The following is a 19,780-nucleotide window of genomic DNA, read 5'->3' on the forward strand; positions in this document are numbered from 1 at the left end:
AGTTACCTGAGTTAACAGCATTTATAATGGCACTAAATTTAGCAAAATAAAAATAATGAAGAGGAGAGAAAGTGCTAGCGTGGTGATTTACAGTGACACACAGCTGAATGCCTAGCTGTGAATGTGTGACCTTGTGATTGCACTTCTGTGTATGTGTCCTGATTTGCTAATTCCAGGCACCAAGTTTGCTATACTTGTTAATGCTTTCTTCTTTCACTTAGTTCAAAACATCAGTGAAAGGTGTCAGGATGCATCATCACAACTTATCCTCAATGGCCTCCAAGCTTTTCTGACCTGTAAATTTTCTGAGGATGAGGTCCATGGCAGAAACAATCCAAAGGCAGCAAAGTGGCCCCTGGAGACAGATGAACAGAATGAATGAAGCACAGTGTTCACTTAGCTCCTCTGAATTCAACCAAGCCCAGAGATAGAAGCACCTGCCCTGAGCTGCAGTCTTAAACCACAAAGAATATTCACTGCCATTAAAGATTTAATTTTTGAAGTTCAAATAGCCTGCCCATCATTGTCAATTCATTTGTACCAAGAGCCCAAGGTAACAGTTGTCATGGTAATGCGGATACTTTGGAAGATTTATCTGCAGACCAGATAAAACAACTCATTTAGACTCAGATTTTTACCAATTTGAAAATCTGTCCCTTACTTTTCTTGTTGGAAAATTAGAGTGAGTTTTCCACTTACAGATTTGTCAAGGACCCGAGTTTACTCATTCCATTCTGACCTGATAAGGTAGGCACTGGTTCTCAGTACTGACGTTGGTGCCTTCCTTCTGTCTCTGCCTTCCAGAACGGTCTCTCTGTGGTGGTAGGCAATGACCACGTTCAGCACCTGAGAGTGAAAGAAACAATCTCTGAGACAACTGTTGCTGACCTCCTGGTGCTGATGACATACTATTCAATTGGTGACCCCCAGTAGGGACTAGGCCAGTGATGGTGAACCTATGACACGCGTGTCAGAGGTGATATGCGAACTCATTTTTTTGGTTGTTTTTTCTTTGTTAAATGGCATTTAAGTATATAAAATAAATATCAAAAACATAAATCTTTGTTTTACTATGGTTGCAAATATCAAAAAATTTCTATATGTGACACAGCACCAGAGTTAAGTTAGGGTTTTTCAAAATGCTGACATGCTGAGCTCAAAAGGTTCGCCATCACTGGACTAGGCTAACGGTGACACTCAGATCCAGGCAATGTTAAGAGAGGCTCATTGCACCCAGGCTGTTCTTCTACTAGTGTATTCCAGCCAAATGGGATTTACTAGAGCTGATATGGTGGAAACTTTCATTTCTAACATCAGATCTTCTCCCCCCTCCCCTACCTTGCCCCCCATTATGGTGTTAGCTCTGAGAGGGAGATAAGGGCATTTCATAAGCCCACGTTATTCAGGTTGACAAATATGCTAAGCTATGTGACAACAGTATCAATAGGCATTAACTTCAAATATGATGCTTACTAGGGTGTAAGGGAGTCATTGGTTGTTAGAGATGGGAGTAGGATTGGGGGTGGGTCCAAGGGTTAGCTAGGATTTCATATTTTGGTAAATATCCTCATAAATCAGTAAACAATATGAATACTTATCCCTGGCCCATAGAATACAGGCCAGGGAAGATCTCTTTGAGTTGGAAGAGGTACCATTTTGGAAATTCACACCAGATACTTATCCTAGCTACTGTATAAATATGTATGCCAAGTGCTGGCTATAAAAACAAAAGGTACATCAGTATTTAGATTACTTTCTTTTCCTGTGAAACAAGATCATTCTTAGAAATGAGACTAAGAGATATGGGCAATGCTATGTCACCTGGTAAAATGCTATGTCACAGGGTGAATAAGTTGCTTTATGGATGTAAGGTCAGCACCACAGAATAAAATGAAAGTTGAGGACATAATGCTCTTCATCATATGCCTAAGGAATTCATGCACCCGCCGAGTCACCTGATACATGTAATATTTAACTGTTGCAGTCTTAGCCCAGTGGCTTCTCATTCTCTTGCCTACTAAAATGGGAGTGGAATTTTCAGAAATATAGATGGTAGATCCTCTACTGAGCTTGACTTCTCAGAGTGTAAGTGGGTTGTAAAAAAGTTCTGCCAATGATCTGCTCTTCTACCATTGTTGACAGCCCAACCCCAGATGTCATCTTCATAAGACTTTCCCCTATGTTCATAGCAGTATTATTTACAACTAGAGGCCCAATGCATGAAATTGGTGCAAGAGTAGGCCTTCCTTCCCCTGGCTACCGGCACCAGCTTCCCTCTGGCACCCAGGACCTGGGCTTCCCTCTCAGCCCTGGCTTCATCCAGAAAGATGTCCAGTCTAATGAGCATATTATGCTTTTATTATTATATATAGCTAATATTTGGACAATCCAAGTGCCCAGCAGTAGATGAATGGATAAAAAAGCTGTGGGACATTTACACAAGGGAATACTATGCAGCTGTGAAAAAGAGGGATCTTATACACTTTGGGACAGCATGGGTGGACCTGGAGAATATTATGCTAAGTAAAATAAGCCAATCTGAGAAAGACAAATATTATATGATCTCACTTATTTGTGGAATCTAATGAACAAAATGAATTGACCAACAAAATAAGACCCAAAGCATGGAGGCATGGAACAGACTGACATACTTCGATGTGGCTATGAGGAGATGAGAAGAGATAAACCAAAGAACTTACATACTCATATACATAGCCCATGGACATGGGCAATAGGGTGGTGAAGACCTGGGGTGGGTGGGTAAAAGCTGAGAGGAGAGGGGTAAAAGGGGGGTGGGGATGGGAGACATCTGAAATACTATCAACAATAAAAAAAATATAGAATAAAAAAAAAGACTTTCCACAAAAAGAGGAAACAAGAGCATAACAGTCTCTGTTCTTTAGCTATGGAAATTCCTCACTCAGAGCCAGTAGATTTTAAATTTTTATGAAAAAGTGCAGTGATTTTATATATATACTAGGGGCCCGGTGCACGAAATTCATGCACTGGGTGTGTGTGTGGGGGAGAGTGTCCCTCAGCCCAGCCTGCCCCCTCTCACATACTGGGAGCCCTCAGGCGTTGACCCCCATCACCCTCCGATCGCCTGATCGGCCCCTTGCCCAGGCCTGATGCCTCGGCCAGAGGTGTCAGGCTTGGACAGGGGACCCCCATCTCTCCCCGATCACTGGCTCTGGCCCCCACCCAGGCCTGAGGCCTCTGGCCCAGGAATCATGCCTGGGCAGGGGACTCCCATCTCCCTCTGATCGCTTGCTCCACCCCTCGCCCAAGCCTGACGCCTCTGACCCAGGCTTCAGGCCTGGGCAAGGGGACCATCATATCCCCCCAATCCCTGGCTCCGCCCCCCACCCAGGCCTGATGCCTCAGCCAGAGGAGTTGACCCTCATCACCCTCCGATCACCAATCACCGGATCGGCCCCTTGACCAGGCCTGAGGCCTCCGGCAGAGGTGTCAGGCCTGGGCAGGGGACCCCCAGCTCCCCGCGGTTGCAGGCTCCGCCCCTGCCCAGGCCTAACGCCTCTGGCCTAGGCGTTCGGCCCGGGCAGCGGGGACCTGCAGTAGCAGCGGGGGGCGCCGCGATTGTGGGCTTCGCTTTAGGCCCAGGCAAGGGACCCCTAGCTCCTGGGACTGCCAGCTTCGACCATGCCCAGCTCCCATCGCTGGCTCCACCCCTACTTCCTGCTATCACTGGCCAGGGCAGCAAAGGCGCCTGATTCTCCGATCATGGCTGGGGGGCAGGGCAAAGGCGGCCCCAGGGCCGCCTTTGCCCTGCCCCCCAGCTCTTAGCTCCCCCCTGGGTTTCAGATCACTGTCAGTGGCAGGGGGCTTCTTCCTGTTTTCCCTTTCGCCTCCCTGCATTGTGCCTACATATGCAAATTAGCTGCTATCTTGTTGGCAGTTAACTGCCAATCTTAGTTGGCACTTAACTGCCAATCTTAGTTGGCAGTTAATTTGCATATAGCCCTGATTAGCCAATGAAAACGGTATCGCCGTATGCCAATTACCATTTTTCTCTTTTATTAGTGTAGATATATATACATATATATATTCACATCTATATGTTCATTAACAAATAATGCATATTAAAGTAGCAGTGAGATGCCACTTTTTGCATATCAAATTATCAGATTTTAAAAATTAGACCTTTAGGTCTCCCTTTGCCCTATTTCTGGTGATAGGGCTAAGAATTAGAACTTCACATCAAACTATAGGAATATAAACTGGTAAAATCTTTCTGTGCAGCATTTAGCAATGCGATCAAGTGACTTAAAATGTTCATACACTTGACCCAAGAATATCTGGGAGTCTAGCCTAAGAAAATAATCTGAATTGCAGACTACACATAATATAATTCCAGCATTTTTTATGAGAGTAAAACAATGGGAACTGCAGATTATATTTATATGATAAAATATGTAATGATATTTATGAGTTTTGGTAATGTGAGCAAATGCTTGTGTTATTCAGAGATTGCAAAAGTTTACTTAAAGCAGGGGTCCTCAAACTATGGCCCGCGGGCCACATGCAAATACAAATATTGTATTGGTTCCCGTTTTGTTTTTTTACTTCAAAATAAGATATGTGCAGTGTGCATAGGAATTTGTTCATAGTTTTTTTTTTAAACTATAGTCCGGCCCTCCAACGGTCTGAGGGACAGTGAACTGGCCCCCTGTTTAAAAAGTTTGAGGACCCCTGACTTAAAGCATGTGAAACAAAATGTGTATAGAGAAAGACATCAAAGTATTACCAGTAATCATACAGTTTTTTTTATTTTAAATTAAATCTTTATTGTTCAGATTATTACATTTGTTCCTCTTTTTCCTCCCCATAACTCCCCTCCTCCCAGTTCCCGCCCACCCTCCGCCCTCACTCCCCACCCACTGTCCTCATCCATAGGTGCACGATATTTGTCCAGTCTCTTCCCTCATCTCCCACACCCCTATCCCCCCCAAGAATAGTCAGTCCATTCCCTTTTTATGTCCCTGATTCTATTATGATCACCAGATTATTTATTCACTTGATTCTTAGATTCACTTGTTGATAGATGCATGTTTGTTGTTCATAATTTGTATCTTTACCTTTTTCTTCTTCTTCCTCTTCTTAAAGGATACCTTTCAGCATTTCATATAATACTGGTTTGGTGGTGATGAATCCTTTAGCTTTTCCTTATCTGTGAAGCTTTTTATCTGACCTTCAATTCTGAATGATAGCTTTGCTGGATAAAGTAACCTTGGTTGTAGGTTCTTGGTATTCATCACTTTGAATATTTCTTGCCACTCCCTTCTGGCCTGCAAAGTTTCTGTTGAGAAATCAGCTGACAGTCGTATGGGTATTCCCTTGTAGGTCACTGAGTTTCTTTCTCTTGCTGCTTTTAAGATTCTCTCTTTGTCTTTTGCTCTTGGCATTTTAATTATGAGTGTCTTGGTGTGGTCCTCTTTGGATTCCTTTTGTTTGGGGTTCTCTGTGCTTCCTGGACCTGTAAGTCTATTTCTTTCACCAGGTAGGGGAAGTTTTCTGTCATTATTTCTTCAAATAGGTTTTCAATATCTTGCTCTCTCTCATCTTCTGGCACCCCTATAATTCTGATGTTGGTAAGCTTGAAGCTGTCCCAGAGGCTCCTTACACTATCTTCGTATTTTCAGATTCTTTTTTCATTTTGCTTTTCTGGTTGGGTGTTTTTTGCTTCTTCGCATTTTGAATCTTTGACTTGATTCTTGCGCTCCTCTGGTCTGCTGTTGGGAGTCTGTATAATATTCTTTATTTCAGTCCGTGTATGCTTTGTTTCTAGTTGGTTCTTTATCATAGCATCGAGGGTCTCATTAGATTTCTTGAGGATCTCACTACATTTATCGGCGGCTTCTAGACAGTTCTTGAGAGACCTTAAAAGTGTGGTTCTGAACTCAATATCCTCCATTGACAGTTTTGTCCTGTTTCTTTGTCTCCGCATTTTTTATGCTTTCTTGGTGCACCCCCTAGTGGTCTTTGTGTGCAGTCTTGTTGTAGTTAAGCCTTGATTGTTGTTGGCAATACCGGGGGTGATTTGACCTCCAGGCTAACTGGCTATCCATACAGTTTAAAAGTTAGTTTACAGCCCTGGCCTGTGTGGCTAAGTGGTTAGACTGTCAGCTACGCACCAAAGGGTTGTGGGTTGGGAGTTCCATTCCCAATCAAGGGCACATACCTGGGTTGTAGGTTCAATTCTCTGCTCTGGTCAGGGCCTGTGTGGGAGACAACTGATTGATGTGTCTCTCTGACATCAATGTTTTGTTATCTCTCTTCCTCAACTCTCTCTCTTCCACTGTCTCTAAAAATCAATGGAAAAAATATCCTCAGGTGAGGATTAACAAAAAATAAATTAATAAAAGTTGGTTTAAAATGGTTTACAGTTATTTATATGGAAGATAATACAATAATTAATAAATAATACAAGAATAAATTATGTTTCACATACTCACAACTGTAAATCTACTTTTGTCCCACTCTATTTCAGTAGCTTTTTATTCTTGTCTTTGTACTTTTCTGAATTTGTCAAGTTTTGTACACTACACTTTTTAAAAAATTTATTTTTATATTTAGAAAAATAAATATATTCATTGGAAATGTTTTTAAAATTTTTGTGGAAGAATTGGCAGTAGAAGCTATCATTATAGATAGTTGACCTGTGAAGATTTGTGGAAAATTTCAGTAGATTAGAAAAATGCTTAAGTTGGTTTCAACCATAAGAAGCAGCAGGAAGCTGGATCGTAAACGCATACATGTTTGGGAGAAAGTGTAATGAGTGGATGAAATAAGTATAAAATGAGAAAGATATAAAGTAGAGATGGCAGTAGACAAGTAGATGGAGGATGAATATAATGAAAAATATATTTTATTCTTTCATTGTTTCAGAATTGTGTTATGTTAGGAAACTTTCCCATGATTTCTAACCCTTCAGATCTTTCTGGTGGTGTTATGTTCATCAAGTATATGGTTTAAATGAAGTAAACAGCCAACAAGAGCTGAATGTGAAAGAAAATCACATTGGCTTTGAAATGAGCTCATTCATCTTTTCTCCTACTGGACCTTTTATTTTTCTCCCAAAACTTTCAGTAGTCGATTTGCTTAATTGAAGATAGGATAATGATTTCAAAAGTGTCTGTGTTGGTCTTATTATTCTAGTAGATAATCTTTTAATTTTTAATGTTTTTTATATTTTACTTTTTTTAGAGAGAGAAAGAGAATGGAAGGCAGAGAGGAGAGGAAGGAAGAGAGAGAGAGAAAGAGAAAGAGAGAGAGAGAGAGGGAGAGAGAGAGAGAGGGAAGAGAGAAGAGAGAGATGAGAGAGATACATTGATTGGTTGCCTCCCTCACATGCCCTAACCTCAGCCAGGATCCAGCCTGCAACAGAAGTACTTGCCCTTGACCTGCAATTGAACCTGCCACCCTTTGGCTTGAGGGTCAACACCCTAACCACTGAGCAAACCAGGGAGGGCTAGATAATCGTTTTATTTTTTTATATTTTTTTAAAATATATTTTATTGATTTTTTACAGAGAGGAAGGGAGAGAGATAGAGAGTCAGAAACATCGATGAGAGAGAAACATCGACCAGCCGCCTCCTGCACATCCTCCGGGGATGTGCCCACAACCCAGGTACATGCCCTTGACCGGAATCGAACCTGGGACCTTTCAGTCCGCAGGCCGACACTCTATCCACTGAGCCAAACCAGTTTCGGCAAGATAATCTTTTTAAAAAGTAAGTCTATCTTAGTTGAGGCTCACAGGCTATCTGCCTGACATGGTCTTTTAGTTCAAAGCTTTGATGGAAAGCTTTACAAGTACTTGATATGGAAAACCTCAGAATTTCTTCTAAAATTAGGTAAATCTGAACATTTACTGGTAATGTTCTTTTTCCTAATGCCTGAAAGCAGTGTGTTTGAATGCCCCCCTTTTTCTGTAATGGACTGTTTGTGTGTGCTATATCTCTTTCATTGTGTGTACACACATCCAAATTATGTTAAGACAGTTGTTTCGTGTTCTTCTGATCCATAGGTTTCCATGCACAGTTAGAGGACCTAGGGAACATTAGGATTTGACTTTATTTCCAGGCTGAGACGTTATTAGTTTACTATCTTGTAGTGTTTTATATGTATTTAGAGCTAATTTGATGTTGAAAGAGTAACTTAGAGGGAATTTAGAAATAATTTGTTTTAAACAACTGTTTTTGGAAATTGTGATACTGTTGCCTTTCCCAATTAAAAGAAAATAGATTTGTAATGTGCGTTAGAGCAAAGGATCAAGTAGTATTTATAGCTTACCCTGCTACACAAGGCTCAGAAATGCAGTGAGTTTGAGGTTCTGTAAGGCACATGACACCTAAATATTTATTTTAATATTGGTATTTTAATTTTCAATCTATCTTTCTTAAATATTTGAGAAGTCACTTTTTAAAATATATTTTATTGATTTTTTACAGAGAGGAAGGGAGAGAGATAGAGAGTCAGAAACATCGATGAGAGAGAAACATTGATTAGCTGTCTCCTGCACATCTACTGGGGATGTGCCCACAACCCAGGTGCATGCCCTTGACCGGAATCGAACCTAGGACCCTTCAGTCCACAGGCCGACGCTCTATCCACTGAGCCAAACCGGTTTCAGCGAGAAGTCACTTTTGTTATTAAGAGAAATACATTGCCAAACAACTTTTCAAAGCTGTGTGTGTGTGTGTGTGTGTGTGTGTGTGTGTGTGTGTGTGTTACCAAAGTCTCTATGCTTTGTTTATGCTTTTGGATTTATGAGACATACCAGCAGATATAAGAGATTATTGATAATTTTTTTACATTCTTCTCTATTTTCCATCAATACTAATGTACAGCATTTTTATCATTTGTCCCCAAGGGTATGCTATTTTTTATGGAAATGGTTGCTATTTTCCTTGAATATTTGATGCAAGAATGAATTTAGACCAAGTAACTCAGCCTGTTTCTGTTTGTACCTCTTGGGGAAAAGGCTTTGGACTTAGTGCTCCAACTAATTTTCCATCCAGTGCTGTAAAGGAAATGACCAAACAGATTGGGAATTAAGAGAAATTGTATATTGAAAATCCAAATCATCATGAGCAAATCCTTACAGACTTTGCTAAAAGATGGTGAATATTTTTCTTTTTGTAATGGTCTTGAACATTTTCTTTGAATGCATTTGGGCTTTGAAAATATGGTATAAAAATTGACAATTTATAGTGTGTTTAGCTTACCAACACTTTGTGTTTGTCCCAATCTTTGATTTCAGAAAATAAACAGGCTTATTGAGGCTTAACATTTACTTAACAAAGTTCTGATTTTATTTGGGATGAAGAGAGTAGGGTGGGGATTTGCTATAACTGACCACCATCTTGATTTTGTGAGCTTTTTGTGAAAGAACAATAAGAAGTGACAAACCAGTGAGGTGCACTTTTCTGAGTCCAGTGCCTACCTCTGGACATATTTTTCTGGTTGCCTTGTTCCTGCTTTAATGAACTCTATGTATTAATTATTTTTTGCAGCTGGTATTAGTTAGCATAAGCTGCTTCAACAAAGAGATACCCAAGTAAAGATGCCTAAATAAGATGGGAGTGTGTTTCTCTTTCACCTACAGGAGAGCATTCTAGAACAGAAGAGTAGACTTCTCTACAAGTCATTTACCCACTCAAGTTTCCTTAACCTAATTACTCTTCATCATTCATATGTATTGTGGAAATTGGTTCATTAGCACCACATCCAAAGGAATAGGTAAGAGAGTATGTGGTGGGCAATCAGTATTCTTTCAAAGATGTGATGTGTAATTTAGAAACATTACTTTCACTCACATTCTTTTGGAAAGAACAGGGTCACTAGCTGCAAGGGAGGCTGTGAAATTTCCTAGTCAGAGACTCATATTCTTTGTTAAAATTGGGCATGGAATAGGTTTAAAGCTAAAATAAGGGAATAGAGAATGGATATTAGGGCTTTTAGTCATCTCAGCCACATAGAATAATAGAGATGTCAAAGCTCAGCAGTGTGTGCTCTAGCTGGTTTGGCTCAGTGGATAGAGCATTAGCCTGCGGACTGAAGGATCCCAGGTTCGATTCTGACCAAGGGCACATGCCCAGGTTGCAGACTCGATCCCCAGTAGAGGGTGTGCAGGAGGCAGCTGATCAATGATTCTCTCTCATCATTGATGCCTCTCTCTCTCTCTCTCTCTCTCTCTCTCTCATTCTCTCTCTCTCTCTCTCTCCCCCTCTCTCTCTTCCTTTCTGAAATCAATAAAAAATATATATTAAAGCTCAGCAGTGTGCACTATAACCACCATTCTATCATTACTGCTCACTAAGTTGCAAAAATGGACAACTATCCTACTCAAGTCTAACAATGCTTTGAAAAGCTCTAGATCAGCGGTTCTCAACCTGTGGGTCGCAACCCCTTTGGCGGTTGAACGACCCTTTCACAGGGGTCGCCTAAGACCATCCTGCATATCAGATATTTACATTACGATTCATAACAGTAACAACATTACAGTTATGAAGTCGCAACGAAAATAATTTTATGGTTGGGTCACAACATGAGGAACTGTATTTAAAGGGCCAGAAGGTTGAGAACCACTGCTCTAGATCTACTTGTAGATGGGATCTAGAATGAGTATTGCTACTTTAAGCTCAGTATTTTGGAGGAAGTCAGATTCCTCTACTCCCCTGTTGAGGTCCTAGCATGTCTGGTGCCTAAGGCTGCATGAGTTATGATAGAACTTGACAGAACTTGAGACACATGATCTACTCAGTGCTATGTTGTATTCTGGAACTCATCTACATCATGCTAGCTTATTTGGCTTTTCCCAATGCAGTTATTGAACTTCTGCTTTCTATTTATTGTGATAGCCACTGGGTTAGAAAGGGGTATGTTAACAAGATAAGAGAGAGTTCCTGGCCTAGAAGTGTACATAGTTTGGCACTCTTTTTCAAAGGGAAATAGGTATTTATCCCCAAATACACTCTGAGGCAATGAAGTTTTGGGAAACATCCCATAACTGAAATGCTACCATCCATTCATCATCTAGCAGTATTTTCTCTGCCCATAGATTTTACGCCAAGAAAAGCCTCTACCACTGACTCCAGTCTAGTTCACACCTGAGTTCCTGATAATCCTTTCCATTTTGTGGTTTGTTTTCTAAATCCACAGCAGGCCTAAAATTGACCTCACAGATTTCTGGCTCATTCTCTTCCTTGATTACTCCCTGTATGATCTCAGACATCTACTAGAGTAGACTGCATGGACTATGATGGAGGTAATGTCATCAGGGCTCAAAATGTAGTGTTGTTGTCTTGGAAAGGGCAAGGGCTATGCCCTCCATTTTGCCCTGGATCCTCCATTTTTGGGCAGCAGCCATTAGCCATGTGCTTGGCAAGGAGCTTCTTCCCGGAAGCCCAAGCCTCTGCTACCAATGACAATCAAGGGAAGGGCGTACCATAGACACAACCACATCCTGTGTAACAAGACCCCAACTTGCACCTGGCCAATCGGCAGGGCCCACAGTCCTCTCTCCTCCCCTTACTCCAACCCCCCTATAAAACCCCTCTTCCCACAGAGCTAGCTCTCTCTGCCCCCTGCTGCTGCATCGGCGAGTGTGGTCAGGGAGCATGAGCTAGCTCGAATAAAGACTCAATTTGCTTTTGCATCGGACTTGGCTGGCTCCCTGGTTGTCTATTGGGGATCCTGAAATCTGGGCTTAATAGTCTTTATTTTTCTATGTTCGTCTTTTAGTGCCTGTAACCAGTACTTAATAAAGATTTTCTATGGAATAGAGCCTTTGGTATACAAAGTGGAGTAAGACTTGAATCTTGCTTTAGTTGTTTATCTCATAGTGGAAGAAACAAGTCTATTGGACAAATTACACTATTATGTGGTGGACTCATGAGTAAAGAAGTAAAGGAAAATAAGGTGCTATGGGAGTATAGAAGAAGGAGTGTCTAATGTTTGAGGGAGTTTAGGAAAGTCTTGGTGACATTTACATTGGACCTTAAAGAAGGAAGGAATTCACCAAATAGAAAAAGTTGAGGTGGGGCATGGCAGAGTGGAGGTGGCCTCCTAGAGAGAGCATTGTGTGCAAAGGTTTGAAGGTATGAAAGGTCATGGGGTGTTTTCTCCATCTCACACAGAAAAGAAGACTCTATCACACATTATAAATTATGTTTTCTTTGCAAGAGAGGCATTGTTAAAACAAAACATTTTTAATTTGTAAGAAACTGAATCTGAACAGGACCACTCTCTCTTTGTCAGGGCATGAAGACAATTTGGTGAGGACCCTCTTGGGATACTCATGTCCTGGTTTTCTTAGCTCTAAAATAATTCGCATTTCATTTGGGGAATATTTTTGTTGTTATTGTTAGTCACTGCCCTGTTTGGCAGCCCCAGTGCAAAGGTAGCCAAGGAGTGCTGGGCCACTGTGAGTTATTCACATATTTTTATTGATTTTATTGGGGTGAGATTGGTTAATAAAATTATATAGGTTTCAGGTGTACAATTCTATAATACATCATCTGTATATTGTATTGTGTGTTCACCACCCCAAGTCAAGTCCCTTTCCGTCAACATTTATCCCCTTTTACCCTCTTCTACCTTCCCCAACCCACGATTCAGAGAACATTTTGATGGCTGCCAGATGGGAGTGGGTTAGGGGGATGGGTGAAGGGATTAAGAAGTACAAATGGTAGTGACAGAACAGTTGCATCTCTCATTTTGCATCTTTGTCCTTTCACCTTCTCCCCTACAGCCAGCCTGGCCTTCTTGGACACATCACTGAACTCTGTCTATTCTGAGCCCTTTGCTTGAACCTGACACTTCCCTCCACCCCATAAACACACACTAGTGAGATTGGTGAATTAGTATCTGTTTCCAGAATGTGAGTTCTATGGAAAAAGGAGTCACTATTATATTCCCACTGCCTAGCACAGTGCCTTGTATATAGAAAGCTGTCTATGTTCTCTGAATCGTGGGTTGGGGAAGGTAGAAGAGGGTAAAAGGGGATAAATGTTGACGGAAAGGGACTTGACTTGGGGTGGTGAACACACAATACAATATACAGATGATGTATTATAGAATTGTACACCTGAAACCTATATAATTTTATTAACCAATCTCACCCCAATAAAATCAATAAAAATATTCTCTGTCTCAGTGAATCTGTTTCTGTCTATATACAGAAAGCTGTATATAGAAAGCTGTCTATATACAAGGCACTGTGCTAGGCAGTGGGAATATAATAGTGACTCCTTTTTCCATAGAACTCACATTCTGGAAACAGATACTAATTCACCAATCTCACTAGTGTGTGTTTATGGGGTGGAGGGAAGTGTCAGGTTCAAGCAAAGGGCTCAGAATAGACAGAGTTCAGTGATGTGTCCAAGAAGGCCAGGCTGGCTGTAGGGGAGAAGGTGAAAGGACAAAGATGCAAAATGAGAGATGCAACTGTTCTGTCACTACCATTTGTACTTCTTAATCCCTTCACCCATCCCCCTAACCCACTCCCATCTGGCAGCCATCAAAATGTTCTCTGAATCGTGGGTTGGGGAAGGTAGAAGAGGGTAAAAGGGGATAAATGTTGACGGAAAGGGACTTGACTTGGGGTGGTGAACACACAATACAATATACAGATGATGTATTATAGAATTGTACACCTGAAACCTATATAATTTTATTAACCAATCTCACCCCAATAAAATCAATAAAAATATTCTCTGTCTCAGTGAATCTGTTTCTGTTCTGCTTGTTTATTTGTAAATTTCAAATATAAGTGAAATCATCTGGCATTTGTCTTTGTTTGACTTATTTCACTCAACACAACAAATATAGCATAGGGAATATAGTCAATAATATTGTAATAACTGCATAAGGTATCAGATGGGTACAAAGATGTCAGATGGGAGCCGACACTGTCGGGTTTTTGTTTGGAGGTGGTACTAGGGACTCAGTAAGCATTTATGGATGTTTATTAGGTGACCTGATGCATCTGTCTGTAAACTGTGTGATCAAATCAAAGAGGAAAACTCCCCCTAGGAAGGAAAAACATGAATTTCTACCTAAAAGCAGTAGCAAAATAAAATTTGACAAATTTTACATAAAAAACAAACAGCTGTTTACTCTTTGCAGCAAATTGGGAATCCTAGGAAGTGGTTTGCCTAAGGCCATGTAGTAAATTGGTGGCTGACTCATTTCTGCCCTGTTCATGAGTGAAACCCGTCCCTTCCTCCCCCCTTTCCTGCTCCTCACCCCTGCTGAGGCTTTTCAGAAAAAAGAACCAAATTTCTCTCCAATTCTCATAGGAGCTTCTCACAGTTGAGTGCTTTGATTGCAGCCATCTCTTGGGTTCAGTTTCTGTCTCAGGGACATCCAATATTGCTACCGCACCAGCCCTCAGTCGGCTTCCAGGCGCATGCAGTCATGTCTTGGTGATCTTTGAGTTCCCAGCCTCTAAAATAGTGCAGAGCAGTCAGCAATTGAAAGCTGTAATTGTTAAATTAGTGCTGAATGATGTATAGGCAGCAGGGCGGAGATCAGCTGGACCAGCCTCCTCAGTTCATTTTGGAAAAGAGTGGAAAATAAAGTTGTATAGCATTAATGAAAATTGTGGCTAGATGGAATGTTTTTGCCAAGAGATTGGCCTTTTTTTTAAAAAAAAACCCCAAAAAACCAAATTTCAAAAATCTAGAGATTACTGAGTAATCTGTCAATCACGGGGAGGGATCTGTCATTTTCTGGCAAGTTGAATAGGCCATGGGAATTTTTTTGCCTTACCTACGCTCACTCTTTTATGAATTATGAAGTATTCTTTTTTCCTGGAGCCATCAAGAATAGCAGGGAGGTGGGGAAGCTAGTCCATATATTCATTCTTCTTTTGAATGCTTCTTTATCCCTGTCCATGTTTCTCTCTGTCTTTCTCACTCTCCTCTTGCCTCCTTGGTAAGAACCAATAGTAGCATGTGTTATAGGATTTTCATGGGGACATTTTCTTGGCAATGGTTTGTGGCAGGTTGGAGCAGTTCAGGAGTGGCTGGTGGGGTGAGGAGTTCAGAATTATAGTTTGGAAAAAAAAATAGAAAATTGTAGTTTGACAAGAGACCAGGCCATTGGGAAGGCCAGTGGGAGGTTGGGGGTGGGGACCCAGGGCACACAGGGTTCAGCGGGGTGGCCTAAGGGTAGAGGTGTTGTCAGGCCATGGTTGCCTGGGCTTGCACGCCAGCTTCAGCATAAGGAGTAATCAGCCTGGCCAGATGAAGCGGGTAGGCGACCGGGAGGAGGCTGGCACTGAGCTAAGTAGGGCAACAGGAGGCAGGATGCTGGTCTCAGCTCTGCTAGCTGAGACTGGGTCCCAGGTGGGGACTGAGAGGACCAGGCCAATATCAGGGGCAAGCACTAGGAATCTACCTCCAAGGCAAAAGGTACCAGGGCTTCAGGCCAGACCCAAAGATAAGAAGCAACTGATGCTGTGCAGCATTGAGCTTGTGCCAGGCACCGTTCTGAGCACTTTCTTTTATCAAGGCTTTTCATCTGCACAATAATCTTGGGCTAGTCCTGATTTTATAAATAAGGAAGTGAAGGCAGGGTCGCTTGCCAAGGGTTATCCAGCTGGGAAGTGACACAACAGGGATTTGTGGGCAGTCTGGCTCCAGATCCCCTGCTCTTAACCACCCTGCTGCATAGTATTCCTGTTACACTGCCCCAGGAATACCATTCACACAGATTGCAGAGTGTGTGGGTCCTTGGAGCTGGGCGATGTAGGCGGTCCTGATTCCATAGTACTTCCCTTAAAAAAGTGCCGATTCTTCTCTCTGCTTTCTAAGCACCAGGAAATTTCTATGTACATTTCATTTATTAACTCACTGCATCCAGAGCTAATATTATTTCCATGTTACAGATGAGGCCCAGAGAGAATCAAGGACAGGCCTGCCTAGGTAGTGAGGTTTAAATTCCAACTCGGAGGACTACTAAAAGGGGAATCAATTGTCTGTAGTGCTTTGTTCTGTTTTGTTTTCATTCCTTTGTCTGCCCTGCCGCCGGTGCAGCAGGAAGGAAGCAGGTTACAATATTCATGCTTTCTAGAGGCAAAGAAGTGAGTGGATTAGTTCTTACAGAGCCAAAGAGGGAGAAAATAATGTAGCACACTATGGTCACTTCACAAAATTCAAACAATAACAAAAAGCAACGTAGTGCCCATAGCTGAATTGGCAAGTAGAGGCTTTGGGCTTGTGTTCTAATTCATAGAGCCAATGAGAGTCCAAACCCGATTCCTTTTGTTTCTTCCCTGACCTCTCAGAGTCCTACTGTAGAACATATAACTACACTGGCCTAGAAGAGTTACATTCAGGAAAAACCTGGGTGGAAAATTGGATAGCAACATTTCTTTTAGCTTCCAAGTCTACACCGGTTGTCTTGATCATGGCTGTCTAAAACTCAGAGCTCACTCTTGGCTTTTCTCTTCCTCTTCTCCCCCTTTCCAAACAAATAGAAAAGAGATAGGCTTGTCCTTTACATTCCACTGTCAATCCCACGTGTTTGCTGTACCATAAAGCCCAGCCCAGGTAAGGGAGAGGAACTCCATGTCCTTAGGTTTGAAACCAACAAAAACTAACTCAAAGTAATGTTCCACCGAGATACAGAAGAGAGCTTTCCTGCTTTGTTGAGCACCATACCATTTCCTCCACTGAACTGAGCTCAGTTGAGGCATTTGTCAGCTTGCAAGAACAACCTCCCCACCAGAAATCATGTGGAATTTATGACAGAATCATACAAGCCATCCCCTGTCATAGGAGTTGTTTGACTTTGCACTATTGATCATCATGAGAGATGACTTGGAAGGAAGTGGGTGAGAAGCGTAGTCATCAAGCAGTTTTGAAATGGGAGGCAGGCTTTTCGGGGCTATGTGTGATTTTGGAGGCTCATCAGGCATGAGAGACAGGGAGTTAGTGGCAAACACCAACACACAGTGAGCAATAAGGTGTTCACCTCATTGTTCTCATTGTAACCTCAGGTAGGCGAAGTGGGCCATCCTCTCAACCAGTTACTTAACTCTGACTCTTAGAAGTCACACTAAGAGGCTGCCAGTCCCCTGGTTGCTTTTCACCTCTTGCTGCAGTTAAGTGTGATACTCCTGAAAGTGGACCCTTGGAACTTAGACCTGCTGGAATCCCAAGGACCTTTGACCCAAAGCTGGTGGCTTGCGATCTGAAACAGGCCCAGAAAGCTCCCAGGGCCTCTCACTACTTCTCAGCCAGCTCTTAGTTCAGAGTATCTTGGGACCGAGATGGTCAAGTCCAATATCCTCCTGGAGTTTTGAGTTCATTTTTCTAGGAACTCCTCAGAGTTCCACTGGGGAATCCAGTGTGAGTCGCTCACTAGGGTTCCTCTGGGATCAGCCTGAGTAAGGATTTGAACGCTCTATCCACTGAGCCAAACCGGTTTCGGCAGGATTTGAAATCTTTAGGTGACTTGCAGGTGCAGTGCTTATTCTGTGTAGATCCAAACCCTAGGGACAGACTCCTCAATCTGTGAGTTGATTTTTAGTTGTCAGCTTGTGGGTGACCAAATGACTTGTGATTAGACAATTTTGAGAATGAAAGGAGTGGTTTTAAAGAAGTTTTTTATTTTTTACCCACCAAAGTGACTTTCTCCTGTTTTACCAAATTCCTCCTGGAAACAGGTCCACTGCTCCTCCTCCCTTATCTTGAAAACCCCATCAAGAAGGGAGTGGGAAGGAACACTCAACTGTAGAAAAGTATGGCTTTGAAAACAGCAGTGTAACCATTCTGGGTATTAAAATGAGGGCTGGATTAGGTAACTCTGGGGTTCTCCTGCCTCTGACAATTAGTGATTCTGAGTCCAGCATTTTTCTAAGCTTCTGGGGAGCAGGTAGAGCCAGCCTGCCCCTGCTTCACATCTGTTCTTAGTGCTTGAGGGGTTGGATGTAGGGCTGCAGGGAGTAACCACAGGCTGCAGTGCTTGATCAAGTACCTTCTTCCTGACATCCCACCCTGAGTCAGACTTGCTTACTGCATGCATTAATCTATCACAAAATGAGCCCTATTCTTTAACAACTTCCTTTTAGACCCTCACATTAGCTGTAGGGAACACTTTGAGGCAGGGAATTCAGGAGAGGACTTGAGTCATGCACAGTTTTCCCAGTAGGGAGCAGTTTCTCTCATCTGGGTGAATTATGGAAGTGGACAGCCTCTCCCCCCCACCCTAATTTAGATTTCTATTTAAAGATACTCAGGAAATATCTATACTCTCAATTAAGGTGGTAAAGAAATGATCTAGAAAATCTAAGAGAAAAAAAGACCTTCTTGCCCGAATTTTCTGTAGATTCTGGCTAAAATATCACAAGGCTATATAGTTAGAGAGTTAATTAAAATGACAGAATCAGATACAGGGATTTGAACTTACAAATCCTTTGGCCCAGTCCTCTTGGTTTATGGAGGGGAGAGCTGAGGATCAACCTGGTAGGTGATTTGCTCCAGGACACACAGTTGTCAACAGGTAGAGCTGGCACTTGGCTTTCTTCTATGGTATCCTGCCTATTGTACCCATTCTCTTCTGCCATTCTCCCTCTGTGTAGGCACAGATGGCATCCTCTATGAATCCTACCATTTGGGGGTTCTGAAGAACAGATGAGTCCCCTTGCCATTGTTTATATTTGAAAGTGACTGAGTACGAGTGCCGTTCCCAAGGTGTACAACTGTGATCGAAAGACATTACTAGTCAGTGCAGACCTGGAAGACCTGTGCTCTACTCAACAGTTGTAGCTCAGGTATGGCTTTTTGTGACTCAGGGTTGTTTCTTTAAGAGTGAGTCTTTTCAGAGATAGCGGCTGGGAGGACAGGCCTCATTTTCTAGGTCCAGGGCCAGCCAGCTACTCCTGTGCTGAGCTCCCATGAACGACAGCCAAAGTCTTCCAGCTGACAAAGCAGGGTTGTCGTTGATAAGTGTTTATGTTGCACTTTAGATTTGCAAAATTCTTTCTCTGAGTTACATCTAACCTCAATTTGGCAGGTGAAGAAACTAAAGTCCTTAATGTGGTGATTGGTCCAGAGTCATCCGACCAATCAGTGGTGAAGCTGATTCTGCACTCAGAGCCTCTGAGTTTCTGGGTCATTGCTTACCCCAATCAATCATTCAGTGCTCTAGATTGTGTTCTTTGCCCCTCACCAACTTCTTTTTGCCAAATGTTGCTGGCTTTTTCTAGAGCAGTGGTTCTCAACCTTGGCTGCACATTAGAATCACCTGGGAATCTTTTTAAAATCCTGATTTCTGGGCCTCATCCTCCCGAAATTCTGTTTCTTTGTTACGAATGTTGTGGCCCCACCCCATAACAAAGAAACAGAATTTCCGGAGGATGAGGCCCAGAAATCAGGATTTCAAAAAGATTCCCAGGTGATTCTAATGTGCAGCCAAGGTTGAGAACCACTGTTCTAGAGTGAGCTCTAGAGCTCTCCTGTTTCAAAGCTACAGTACCTTATTGGTTGACCAGAAAGCTTTAAGTATGTAGCTGAGTCTAGTGTGGGACCAGTCCTGGGTGAAACTTGGCTGCGGTGTGGTAGGAGTGGAGGGAGGGAGGAGAACTTCTCTGTTTGGGTTTTTGGAGAAAGATCAATGCTGTTTGAGGAGGATTAAAGGACTAAACATTGGAAAGAGGATGAAAGACTTACGCTAAAATATTGGCTGTTACTTAAAGATGGTTTAAAAAAATTAAACTAAAGAGACATTAAAATTTTTGCATCTAAAC

At 42.2% G+C, this 19,780-nt stretch overlaps 1 protein-coding gene across 4 annotated transcripts in view; it reads left to right on the forward strand.

Moving 5' to 3' along the window:
- Positions 1 to 19,780, forward strand: part of CACNB4 (calcium voltage-gated channel auxiliary subunit beta 4) — a 231,839-nt gene that overhangs the window by 95,861 nt on the left and 116,198 nt on the right. The gene's annotated exons all lie outside the window — the stretch shown is intronic.

Source organism: Myotis nattereri, assembly GCF_964212035.1.
Source record: "Myotis nattereri genome assembly, chromosome: 7".
NCBI lineage: Eukaryota > Metazoa > Chordata > Mammalia > Chiroptera > Vespertilionidae > Myotis > Myotis nattereri.